Below are 13,609 nucleotides of genomic sequence, written 5' to 3'. Positions count from 1 at the left end.
TCAGAAACCTGGTCCTTTTTACAGGCAGCTTTGGAACAGCTAGAGGCATTCTACGTGCGCTGTCAGCCCCAAATCCTAAGGATTAAGTGCAAAGTGCACAATTTCATAATCTTGCAGAGATCTGGCCTTTCTTCAATCACTCCTTATATTAAAAAGCAACATTGCGTGCTCTTTGACCATGTCATCAAGATGGACAAAAATGCCCAAGTAGGTCATGTTCTCAAACTCTCTATTGACTTTTGAAGGGGTATATGCCATGGCCCTACCAGGAGCCACAGATCTGCAGGATTGAGCCAGATCTGGAAACTTCACTGTATGATGCCTGGTGTGATGCCATCAACCATGGTCACTCAGCTGGTGGAATGATCTTCAGAAGAATATAGAATATCAGGATTGGAAGGGACCTCAGGAGTCATCTAGTCCAACCCCCTCGTCAAAGAAGGACCAATCCCCAACTAAATCAACTATGTGATTTGGTAATACATACACTCTGACCTTCCACAGACTCCATTTTAACATAGTTTTTGTCTGGGAATTTTACTTTTATGATTCATTCAAACAGAGCTGGATCTTGCAAATCTTTGTTCATGGAAGCAGTTACTAATCATCTGTTCCCCTGACTAGCCATTTGAGTAAGGTTAAGGTTTGCATGATTTACCCCATATTAACAAATTTACATAAAGTAGTTTGATATTTGTTGTTATATGAATATATTATGAGAGTGTCAAAGATTCTTATGTAACTATAAAATAACCTAGCCTTTCTAAAGGAGATTTTCAGAAAAGATGTATGAATTTAACACATTGTGTTGATCTTAATGCTGTCTTGAAAAGAGGGATTGGCAGTGGGCACTTGTTGATGAATAGCATATTTAAAAATATGTTTACATTTTTAACTACCTATTACACTCCTTGATAGCTACATTCATGCACTGTTACACTGTATAACTGCATTTATAAGAATTACAGGTACTTTCTGTCAAGGAAGGACTTCAGGTATCATGAATCTGCATAATAATATGGCCTCCAAATACAAAAGCCAGATGAGTGCTAGCTGGAGTTATGTTTTGAAAGAAGTATATATTTTTAGAAGGCTCTATTTTAAAGTGGACTTTGTGGCTTGTGACTATCTTAGATTTTAGGTGAACATAATGAATATGATTCATAAGGACTTTCTAAATATCTGGAATATCTGAATTCCTATTCACTGTGTTCCACTGTGACTAAACTGCATCATTCTAGCAAGTAATTTTCTGCTTCATAATTGATTGCTCCCTATTACTTTGGATACATACTTTGCTGGGTCTAACCTTCCTCTTGATGTTGCTAGGAGTCAGGGTTTTTTTTCCCAGTTATGCAGAACTGCAGCAACCTTTCTACATGTAGTGTGACAGTGACATCTACAGCAGTAACCTGTTAAGCTCATATTGCAGGTGACTATGGTCTCTTTTGACTGTCGGGACAGATCACTTCAGAAATATGTTTGGTTATCAATTCTTGGGGCCAGCTCTTCACCATATTAATTTGCTTGTGTGTTATATCACCGTCCTTTATCCTTCTTCTATTTTATGTCTATTAAATAGTGAACCATCCGGAGCAGGAATTGTCTTTTTATCTATATTTGTATAGCTCCCAGCACATTAAGGGCCCATTCTTGGGGCTCTTGGTTGCTACTACAATAACATAAATATTTATTAGTAGTGATGTTGTCTCTTGATCTCTTAGGGTCCTGCAGATTTACTGATGAAAAGCACTACATAAGAGCTAGGTGGTGGTATTATTATTACAGGTCAGCTTCCCATTAGAGCAGAAATCACTGACTTGATATCTGGGTGTAATCTTAGTATGACTTGTTTTATTTACACACATATCCCAATCCTTAAATAGAGGTGGTGACAGACAGTAGCCAGGCAATCTCCCCTTTCAGGAATCTCAGCACAAACAGTAATGTCTGGTTCCCAGGGAATAGCTCTGCAACAAGAACTGATTCTGGTTAAAGAGATTTAGGCAGTGAACATAAACTCTCTTACTATTTGTATTATTTTTGTCAAAGAACCTGCATAAGAAAACCCACAACCGTATCATATTTACTTCCAAGACAGAAAACTTGCTCACATGCTAAGAAAAAGGACTTGTAAGACTATGTGTAACAGTGCAATCTGGTGACCCTGCTGTAACAATAACTAACTCAGCTACACTGAGGGACAGTTGCCTCATGTTGAATGCATCACTCCTGTGCTGTATGGAGGAGATGGCTGATCCATTTATTGGAGAGGTGATCCAAAATTTTAGGCTATCTTTTTCTCACTTTTTACTTACTGGCCTTTTTTAATTTGGAGCAGATTGATAGACTACTTCCCAATCCAACAATGTTAGAACAAGTTTTGCACATACACGTACATATGCACTCATATCTAAACTGAATTAGTGACTCTCATCATTAGCTGAAAATGGCATTTGGTTTGATACCCAAAGAGGCTGCTCACAGCTTGAACCATGAGCAAAAGAAGAGTGCACAATTACAGTGAAGAGGAGCTCACTGATTGAATAATGTAATTGGTTTTCAGTGAACATATATGCACAATATAGTTAGAGAGAACTATATCAAGAACACATCTTTCTTTCTATCTTGTGATTTTGTTCAGGTTTGCAAAAGGAATCAGAACATTTAAGTGCTGATGCTCTTTGTGGCCTTATGGTTTTATTATGGATTCAAATGATTATATAGTACACCCATAATACCAAAGATAGTATAAATGAGCTGCTCATGTTTAGTCACCTTAAGGGAGCAGTTTAATAGATTAAAATCCTTGTTGCATTTTCATATCAAACATTGTACTTACTGAAAATTTGTTTAACTATGTGCAATGAAAGACCATTTTACCATCTAACTTCTAGACACTAGCATCATCCTAGGCATCTGGAGGTCTGAATTTGTTCATATTTAGTCCAGTTCACTACACCATACACAAGTTGCACAGTGCATGGACCTTACTGGAACAGCCATTCACAGCTCCCCATTTGGGTCCAATTCACCCTACCCACTCCGAGGGCATTTGGCTGGTTATGATGTTGCCAGATGCCAGACTGGTAGATGTGCTGCATGTATATGGCACAGGAGCCTCCCTGACTGTGGTGTATAGTAGGATGCAGAGGGAGCAATCACCTTGTCCTTAGGGACCTGGTTTCTGTCCACCATGGAATGTCTTTTTACTTGAGGTCTATTCCTTGGAAATATATTTTAAGATATTTCCTATTTTGGAATGAGATAGAAAGGGCACGAACTTGTCACAAACCAGCAACACACATCTAATTTCTTTGTTTCACAGCACAGACCATTACAAATAGTGGTGAAAAAAGGTCTAATTCAAAGCCTGTTGAAGTCAATAGGAATCTTTCCTTTGGCAGCAATGAGCTTTGGATAAGGCCTACAAGGGGTGTAAAATTATGGGGGGGGAAGGAAGGGAAATCAGATACTTGCATAAATCTTAGAGAAAAAGCTCTGTTTGCCTATTCCTTTTCCAGTTATTTCTTATTACTGTTTCCTTTTCTCTTCTGTACTTTGTAGATTCTTATACTCTGCTCATCACCATACTATCTGAGCACCTTCCAGTAGTGCATTAAGCAATGAGACTAATATTCGTAACATCTTGTTTGTTCTCTCTTCTTCTCCAGAAGGGAAGAAGTATGTACCCTGGAGTATTGTATTGTTTTGTAGGGTGGTTTTAGGGCTTGAAGATGTTGGGTTTTGTTTTTTGTTATGTTTTTGTTATCTTTTTTTTTAAATTCACATGTTATGTATTTATGCTAAATAAAACAAAATCAAAGAAATGCACCTAGCACTTGGAGTGGAAGATGGTGATGTCTGTGTTGGTCCCTAGATCCTGTGGGAGATCATTCCAAAGTCTCCGCCCCCAAGAATGTTCTGTCTCCTGCACAGATGAGCTTTACTCTTACTTCAGAGAGATTTGTTGTGCCAGAGGAGTGGAGTTGATTACCATTGTCTTCATTCCCAGTGATTTAGGCAGTCTTTTAGATATCGCCAGGCCATAGAATGTTTGAAGATAGGGACTGAGACCTTGAACTTGTGGGGGTGATGATGAGGAAGGGGCCGTCTGGGGGGCAGTATGTCAATGGTTGAAGTAATGGACAATAATGGCAATTCACCAGGTCCTTGACTATCAGCCTGTGGGTGGAGTGCTGTTGTCCTTTTAGCAGGCTCTGGAATTTGTTGGAGTCCTTAAATCTTCACTGTGAAATCAGGTTCACTGGTCTGTTTTGTTTCCTGGTGGAGGAAAGATCTCGGACTACTGCCTTAATGAAGTGATGGTCTGTCCAAGATAGTGGCTGTGTTGTGAAGTCCTCCATACTGTTATTTAAGCCAAAGGTTAGCTGAGGGTTGGACCAGGGATGACCTGCAAAAGTCCTAGGAAGGAGATGAATTTTAGACTTTAGCATCTGTGTTGAAATCTCCCAGGGTGACAAGTCTAGAATATTTCACCACCTTCACCAATAGGTATCATGATCTTCTTTTTTTAATTCTTTAGTCTGTGCTAGTTAATGAGTATAAAATCTGTTAGGTTTGGCTCCTGTATATCTCTTTCATTTGATGTTTGCAGAGAAGCTTACTGCAGTTCTGCTTGCCTTCTAATCCTGTCTGGGTTTGTGATGTACCGAGCCACACAGGGTTCACTGCGTCATTCCACCAGGTCCTGGAGATGCGGGCTATTTTGGGTGCTTCATCACTGATGAGGTTGCATACTCTTTGTGTGTTTGTGCTGTCTGCTCCTGGCCTGTGTTGAGGTAGAGTTCCTTTGCAGTAAATAAGTGCTAGATGTCTGGAATATGGATCCTTATCTGTTTTTTCAGTTTCCTTGGACACGTCCTCACAGTCTGAACTGTGATGGATGATGACACTGATTGTACCATGGGATAATCCAAGCAGAGGAATGGTTCTCTGATGTGCCAGATGCCCTGGGAAAGGCAGGTCTGTTGGCTACCTTTTGGCATGGTAATATGGTTGAGTCCTGGGAATGGGTGGAGCTGAAGCAGTGAGTTCCTGGAGTATTGCTGTGTGTGCTGGAAGTATGGCAGCATAACTGCAATGGAAATAGAAATAATAATTGAGATATAACAGGTAGGATCAAGCCCAACAGAAGGAGTAAGCATGCATGGCATCAGATATCCATTTCTTGAAATAAGCTGTCTGTGTTGTCATGACACCCCTGGATACTCTTACGCTGCTTTGGGAGAGGTGGAGGGGAGAGAGGAAGGGACATTGCATTTACCATTTAGTGCTGTGAAGTGTCCTCCAGGCCAGGAGATGGCAGTGAAGCCAAGACTTGTCTGCAATGAATGTAAAGGAAGTACAGAGGGAGGCTTTGGGCACAGAAGTGGATGATCTGGAGTGGCAGACTTGCAGTTTCTTTGCATAGAAATCCCCCAGCTGTCGTTTGTTTCTCTGGTGGTCAGGGACACGGGAATTTCTCTACATTTTTTTTTTTTGTAAATAAATAAGAATACACCAAAGAATTGACCTGACTTGAATCATCAATTTTTCATCATAATGGAAACAACCTGAATATCAAGCTGAATATCAGCTGACTGCTCAGGACAGAGGCAACAATTTAAATATTTAACAGGGCAAGAATGTGAATTCATTTGGAGCCGCATACTAGAGAAGGAAAGGAAAGTAATCTGATGCTACTGCTCCCTTAGTGGATGACTTGTATAATAAATGTCTGGGAGTGAGAAGTCAGAAATCCCTTATGAAGAGAAAATGCCATAAAGCTCTACAAAATGATGTGAGGCAGGGTCTGTTACATGCTGAGTCTGTAGCCTTCATCTTGGAGAGCAATGCTCATGGTATGAGTGGCTTCCCTTCTGTGCAGGGAATTGATAAATCCTTTCAATGGAAACAGTGATTATGCCTTTTAATAAAAGTGCATTAATAATAAGCAATAGTGAAGTCATATAATTACTAAAATGGATTTCATCTGAATGCTGTAGGATGTGGAGATTAAAAGAGAATGTTCCTGTTGTGTTGCTGAGTAAGGAATAAGTATTAGCAGAATCCATGATTAAAGGGAAATGATTGCATCAGGCTTCTTAGAAGGAGATATCTGCTCAATAAGAAGCAATGAAAGTTCACTGTCTTATTTCACCCCTGCTTTATCAGTGTCCTCAAAAATATATTGCTGTAGAGGGAAGTTAACTCATTGATCTGAATGGAGATTACTCCAAGTTGCGTATAAACAAAACCAGTTGGTGGCTTCAGACTTGTTGCCATTTGTACAAACCAAAAGATCAAACCAGAGTTTAGCACAAGTTTGTTTCCATTCAAAAGAGATCCAGGACTGGAACAGCAAGGATGCAACGGGTCAGAAATAATATGCCCATTGGTAGTTTGTGGGGAAGGCTGCACAATGCTGTAGCATTCCTGGTTCTAACCAGTGCTACTAGTTCCTTACTTTTACCATGCAGTAAATAAGAGTAAATATTTTAATTTGAATGATGGCGAAGTGATGATGGGCCAAACTCCATCTCAGGACTACATCTTTCATGATGCACCATGGCCTCTTCTCTGATGAAGCCCTGCGCTCCATCATGGCAGTCTCATAATTGCAGATGCAATGTCAGATATATAGTCTGGTCAGGTAGCCTTTCCAAATAGGCAAAGAATGAGGACAAAAAGCACCTGAAACACAACTCTCATGACTCACATAGGCAGATGCAGTTTAATGCTGAACTGGCACAAATAGAAACCTTTTGACATTTGGAAATGGATTTTTATATGCAAAAAAATGAGATATTTTAACAAATATCAGAATTTCCCACAGGACGGTAAAATTTTCAAAAGCAACTAAGTCCCTAAACCAAAGAATATACAAGAAGTCTGGGCCAGCTGGAATTGAACCCAGATCTTCTAAATCGAGTCCAGTGCCTTAACCGCAAGATCTTCCTTGTTGTCAATAATACTTACTTCACAGTCATGGTCCCAGGACCCCATTGTGCTAGTTGCACTACAAATACAGAACAAAATAAGAGTCCCTACCCCAAAGAGCTTACAATTCAAGTAAAACAAGAGACAACTGATGGATATAGACAGACCATGGGGGAGTACAAGGAAATATGGAGACGGTATTGGTCAGCATGAGAGCTTGTGGTCTCAGCACACCAGCATCCTAACTGTTGTTGAGATTTTTTGTAAGCATCGCAACAAAGGAAGGATTAGGGAAGCTTTAAGGAAGGATTTGAAGGAGAGTAAGGAGTTTGTTTTGCAGATGTTTGCTGGGAGCATCTCCCAAAAGTGAAGGGGAACATGGGAGGAAGCATGAAAGTGCTTGTTTGAAAGTTTAACAATGCTTGAATCTTCAATATTATTTTCTAGTGCAGCTCTAATGTTATCTGGTATGCTTTATGTATGTGCCACCTGCATTTACACACAATGGCTCTCTGTTCCCTCTAATGGCTGGACTGTATAGGGGTTTGAGTCTGCTACAGCCCTTGTCCTAACAGAACTATGATTTCTAGTCCAGGCACTAGAGGATTGTGCTTTTAGATCAAGAGGTACCACGTATAATCCTCATTGTTGGCAGCCCACCCAGGGATGTCGTGCTATATATTCATTCAGATATGGGCAAATTCTGCAGCCTGCTAGAACCTTGGGCAGTCGCACCCTGTGAGGTTTTGCTGCACGCGGACAGGACAGGATTTAGAAAGAACTCCCTTTATGGCAAAGCATGGAGTTAGAGTATACAGGCAAGGGAGAGGGCTGGACTTTTTGCTGCTATGCAGTTCCTTCCGTCCTCCACCCAAGAGCTGAAAACATAAAAGCCACTCCGTCACTTTAGCCTGGGATGGTGGGAGGGATGGTTACTCGTCCCTCCTTTTCCCTATTTGTCTGCACAGTGTGGTTACTTGGGCTGGACACTGAGCTCTAGATTTCACCTAAAACTACTTAATAATTATATTTCTATAGAGTTTTCTTCCATGCTGAACATTAGTACTGTGCATTAGTCAGATGGGTATACGGTTTTGGTAAATGGCCTCTTTAAATGTAAGGTGAGAGAACTGACACAGCAAACTAATTCTCAATTAGTCCCTTAATTGCTTACAGCTAATAAGATCAGGATAGGTCAGCAATGAAATGGTCCTGGCAAATTAATGGCCAAGAAGATTTGGAAAGAAAGTCTGCTAACACAGTGGATAGTGAAGTAGTTTGCTCAGTTAAACTCCTCTTCAGAATTACAAGGTGGATTTTTTGTCTTGTAGGTTTAATAGGTTATTTCATCAGAATTTTGTTATGCAAAAGAGCAATGACTTACAATATACTAGGGCTCAAATATCTGTCTGGGTCTGTCATAAATATAAAGGGAAGGGTAAACCCCTTTAAAATCCTTCCTGGCCAGAGGAAAAATCCTCTCACCTGTAAATGGTTAAGAAGCTAAAGGTAACCTCGCTGGCACCTGACCAAAATGACCAATGAGGACACAAGATACTTTCAAAAGCTGGGAGGAGGGAGAGAAACAAAGGGTCTGTGTCTGTCGTTACGCTGCTTTTGCCGGGGATAGACCAGGAATGGAGTCTTAGAACTTTTAGTAAGTAATCTAGCTAGGTACGTGTTAGATTATGATTTCTTTAAATGGCAGAGAAAAGAATTGTGCTGAATAGAATGACTATTTCTGTCTGTGTGCCTTTTTTGTAACCTAAGGTTTTGCCTAGAGGGATTCTCTATGTTTTGAATCTAATTACCCTGTAAGTTATCTACCATCCTGATTTTACAGAGGTGATTCCTTTACTTCTACTTACTTCTATTTCTATTAAAAGTCTTCTTGTAAGAAAACGGAATGCTTTTTCATTCTCAGATCCAAGGGTTTGGGTCTGTGGTCACCTATGCAAATTGGTGAGGATTTTTACCAAACATTTCCCAGGAAGTGGGGTGCAAGGGTTGGGAGGATTTTGGGGGGAAAGACGTGTCCAAACTACGTTTCCCAGTAAGCCCAGTTAGAGTTTGGTGGCGGCAGTGGATATTCCAAGGACAAAGGATAAAATTAATTTGTACCTTGGGGAAGTTTTAACCTAAGCTGGTAAAAGTAAGCTTAGGAGGTTTTCATGCAGGTCCCCACATCTGTACCCTAGAGTTCAGAGTCGGGGAGGAACCTTGACATTAGACGCAAAGTTTCAGAGTAACAGCCGTGTTAGTCTGTATTCGCAAAAAGAAAAGGAGGACTTGTGGCACCTTAGAGACTAACCAATTTATTTGAGCATAAGCTTTCGTGAGCTACAGCTCACTTCATCGGATGCATACCGTGGAAACTGCAGCAGACTTTATATATACACAGAGAATATGAAACAATACCTCCTCCCACCCCACTGTCCTGCTGGTAATAGCTTATCTAAAGTGATCATCAGGTGGGCCATTTCCAGCACAAATCCAGGTTTTCTCACCCTCCACCCCCCCATACAAATTCACTTTCCTGCTGGTGATAGCTACCACCTGATGATCACTTTAGATAAGCTATTACCAGCAGGACAGTGGGGTGGGAGGAGGTATTGTTTCATATTCTCTGTGTGTATATAAAGTCTGCTGCAGTTTCCACGGTATGCATCCGATGAAGTGAGCTGTAGCTCACGAAAGCTTATGCTCAAATAAATTGGTTAGTCTCTAAGGTGCCACAAGTCCTCCTTTTCATTAGACGCAAAGTCATCTCAGACAGAGCCCAGATTCTCTACTATGTCAAGATCCACACAATGTAGCTGAGAAGGGGGATTCACTAAACTCTGCCAGCCCCCAATGGATTGTATGCCAGATGGGGGTTGGTGGAGCACAACATTCTCTGCTCCTGCACTGCCTTTGACACACACAGTGTGAGGCTGATTCAGGAGCTGGGTATGTTAGTTTTAGCATTTCCTCATGAGGGGAATGATAAAATGGCCAGATCCAGCTGCTTTCTGGCATAATTACTCTGCCTGAGTGGCACAAAGGGGCAGAATGCACAAAAGGATCAGTCTAACACTCTGTATTGCTTTTTAAAATAAGCAGGGATGAAATCTATTTAAGCATGAGGAAACTGGTTCTGGAAAGATGAAAAAAGGACCAGATTTCTGACCAAATGTTGACACAAGTCAACAGGAAACTTTTGTTAAGTTTGAGCTATTTGAAAAGTTTCCATCAATGCTGTTTGAGCAAATAGAAAATGTGTTTGCCTTATTTCATTTATTTATTGTCCTAAACATTGCTTTAGGCAATGTCCATTTTTTATTAAACTTTTCAGTATTAATCAAAACACTTATTTTTTCCACGTGTATAATTTCAACAACAAGAAAAAAAGAATTCCCCGGGAGCTCTAAGAAATGCTTCCTTTCCTTCTCCACATGATCCAAAATTGGGATTACTGTAATGGGAAGCTGTCAATGGGTCTCAGAAGGGTCTGACAATCTCTTGCTACTGTCTTCAGATCTTATAAGCTATGGAGCTACCTAATCTTGGGTATTTGACAAGAGTCTTGGGCTTTTTGACGGAACCTCCAGAGCTTTAAGGACTGTTCCCTAAATTTCAGGTTTTTAGGCTTTGCTCTGGTTGTATCTATTGGCATGAATGCAAGAGCTACAGCTGTGAAAATGAAAGCTGAATTCATTGTTCCATGGTTCTCAACCAGGGGTACATGTACCCTGAGGGGTATGCAGAGGTCTTCCGGGGGTACATCAACTCATCTAGATATTTGCCTAGCTTTACAATAGGCTACGTAAAAATCGCTAGCAAAGTCAGCACAAATTAAAATTTAATAGACTGGTTCATACTGCTCTATATACTATACACTGAAATATAAATACAGTATTTATACTCCAATTGATTTATAATTATATGGTAAAAATGAGAAAGTGAGCAATTTTTCGGTGCTGTGATACTTTTTTATTTTTATATGTGATTTTGTGAGAAAGTAGTTTTCAAGTAGTGTTTAAGTGAGGTGAATCTTGGGGGTATGCAAGACAAATCAGGCTCCTAAAAGGGGTACAGTAGTCTGGAAAGGTTGAGCGCCGCTGCTTTAGACCATGTCACAGCAATGTGTCCTTACAGTCACCGACCATTATGAGAATATTGCTTTTAGTGCAAGATTACAATAAAAATTGAACCCTAGAACTTTTCAGAGTACAATAAAGTTCTAGGGAATATTTATATGAGAACAGTAGATCCCTACATCAGAGTGGGAAAAGATTTAGGACATTAAGCATAATAAATGCACTTCACAAACCAAAAGGTTCAAGCATAATGATCATACTAATTGGATTATCACACTAAATTACAAAAACAGTGCAGTGTGTTTGGAAATGTTGCCTAAATGGAAGAGGTGTTGATCTTGTTTGTGTTTATAAGAAACCTTTTTAACAATGAGTAATATCTTACTCAATGAGCAGTCCCATTGACTTCAATGGAACTGCTTGTAGGGTAAGATAATACACAGCATTAGTAAGGGTGGCAAAATCTGCCCCAAAGACATTATGCATAAAACTCTAACTTGATGGCTTTGACAGGTCATGGATGGTTTAGCCTGGGATTTTAAAACAAGGCTAATGGAATTAGATGTTCAACTCCTGTTCAATTTCTTTGCGAGAGGAGCATCTAACTCCATCAGGATTCTGAAAATCCCACCCTTCCACAAAAGCAGGATTTTCTATTAAACTTAGTTAGTGCCTGGAGGGAGGAAGAGGTTTAACGGTAAAATAAACTAGTATAATAATCAGCATCATTATTAAAGATCTTCCCTAAAAGAAAAATAGACCAAATGATAACAGGCAAATGTAGGTTACTTCAAAAAGACCCAGAACATTGTTTTCAACAATAACATTCTGATGTATATTCTTTGACTGAACTGTGTTTAGGAAAGGTTGACCATGGTTTTAGTGGACATGCAGTAATACAATACTAGAAAAAATATTGATATTTAAATATAGGTAATGATACATATAAGAACTTTAAGATCCCTTTAATGCTATTGCCTTACAGACAAAATAGAAAACACATTAAACTCAAACCAGTGTGAATCTTGTATAAAACATTAAAGTACTGAAATCAGCATGCTCTCTGGCTGTCTTTACAACTGAGATAAAATAATATGAATATAAAGGTATATTGCCGACATAAAAAGTAAAAAAAAACAAAAACAAAACCTAAATTGGACAAGAATGAACATAATGTTAAAAAGGTATTATGCATTCAAAATGAGATGTCACTGTCGAAAAGTCACAGTGATTGTAAAATATATCAATTAATTCATGGGCACAGTAAGGAATCAACACAGAAACAAAAGCAATAAGGAGTGGACAGAATATTGAACTTGGCAAGGAAAAGTAAATAAACTTTTACATCAAAAGCTTTTGTCAAGGCTGAATCCCAACTCTGTCACTCTGAGTGCAGAAGTTTGGCCCGCAAGGATTTTAAAAATTAATACTTGCCACTCCAGGCTTGTATTAAACCACCAAGGTTACAGCTTTTCTCTGACCGTGGCTTGGTAAATGCTGCCACCACTTAAATGCAAAATAAACCCCTTAGAACCCAGGAAGGAGTACTGGGGGTACTCCTTCCTGTAGGGTACCCTCAAGCCTTTTCACCCCTCTCCCCCCCTCCGGGGAAGAGCTGAGAAAGAAAACAAAGGAAATTAGCTGTGGCTACCAGCTAATCAAACAACATGCACAAATCTCTTAGGACACCAAAAGTCCAATCCTGTTCTTTAAAAAAAGGTAAATTTCATTAAAAACAAAAAGAAAGAAAATACATCTGGAACTTTTGCTAGATTTCAAAAGAGCAATTCCAAAAATCAAGCACCCAAAATAGCGTTCTTGGGGGTTCAGCTTAAAGGTTACAAGCAAACAAAAGCACCTGGGATTAGCACAGAGAAGATCCACAAGCCTTGAAAAATAAACAGAAATATACCTGATCATGTCTAGCTAAACATTCTGATCTACTTACACCTTTGGGCTGTTAAAAGTAGTTCTAGATATGATCTGATGATTTTCATATCTGGTTCAAACTTTACACAGCATTCCTGCTGCCCTGTCTCTTCAGCCCAGAGAGCAACAGACAAAAGGAAAGTTTATTTCCCAATTTTAAAAAGTTCTACCTTCCCAATGGCTTTCGGTCAGGTGCCCACTTAATTTTCTTTACCCCGGGGGACTTTTTAACTCTTTACAGGTAAAGCAAGTAAAGAACAGTTACCAAGAGGGATTTGACAGCTAACTGGCTGGCTGGGTGTCCATCAAAGGGAGCTATCCCCCCACCCTTTATTTATCGCAGCTTTATATGCAATTTAATAGTTTTAAAATGTGCCAGATAGTTAGGGCAAAATGTACCTCTAGCAGTGCCCAATGTACAAGGCATGTCATCGTGTGATTAAGCATTGTGTTCAAAGCTAGTTCTTGGGGAAGGTGAGTGGGGCAGTTGCCCTGGACGCCAACTTTTTCTCAATTCCACAGCTAGCAATGTCTTTATTCAGTGCCTTGAGTTATTCAGTGCCACTGTGTTATTCAGTGCCTTGGGTTAAATGTTCAGTACATTTCATTGAGAAATACACATACCCATCTCATTAACAATAATTCCCTTCATATATTTG

The sequence above is a fragment of the Lepidochelys olivacea genome, assembly GCF_965140295.1.
Source record: "Lepidochelys olivacea isolate rLepOli2 genome assembly, chromosome: 2".
Taxonomy (NCBI): domain Eukaryota; kingdom Metazoa; phylum Chordata; order Testudines; family Cheloniidae; genus Lepidochelys; species Lepidochelys olivacea.
The sequence above is the reverse complement of the archived record's forward strand: the minus strand, read 5'-3'. Positions refer to the sequence as shown.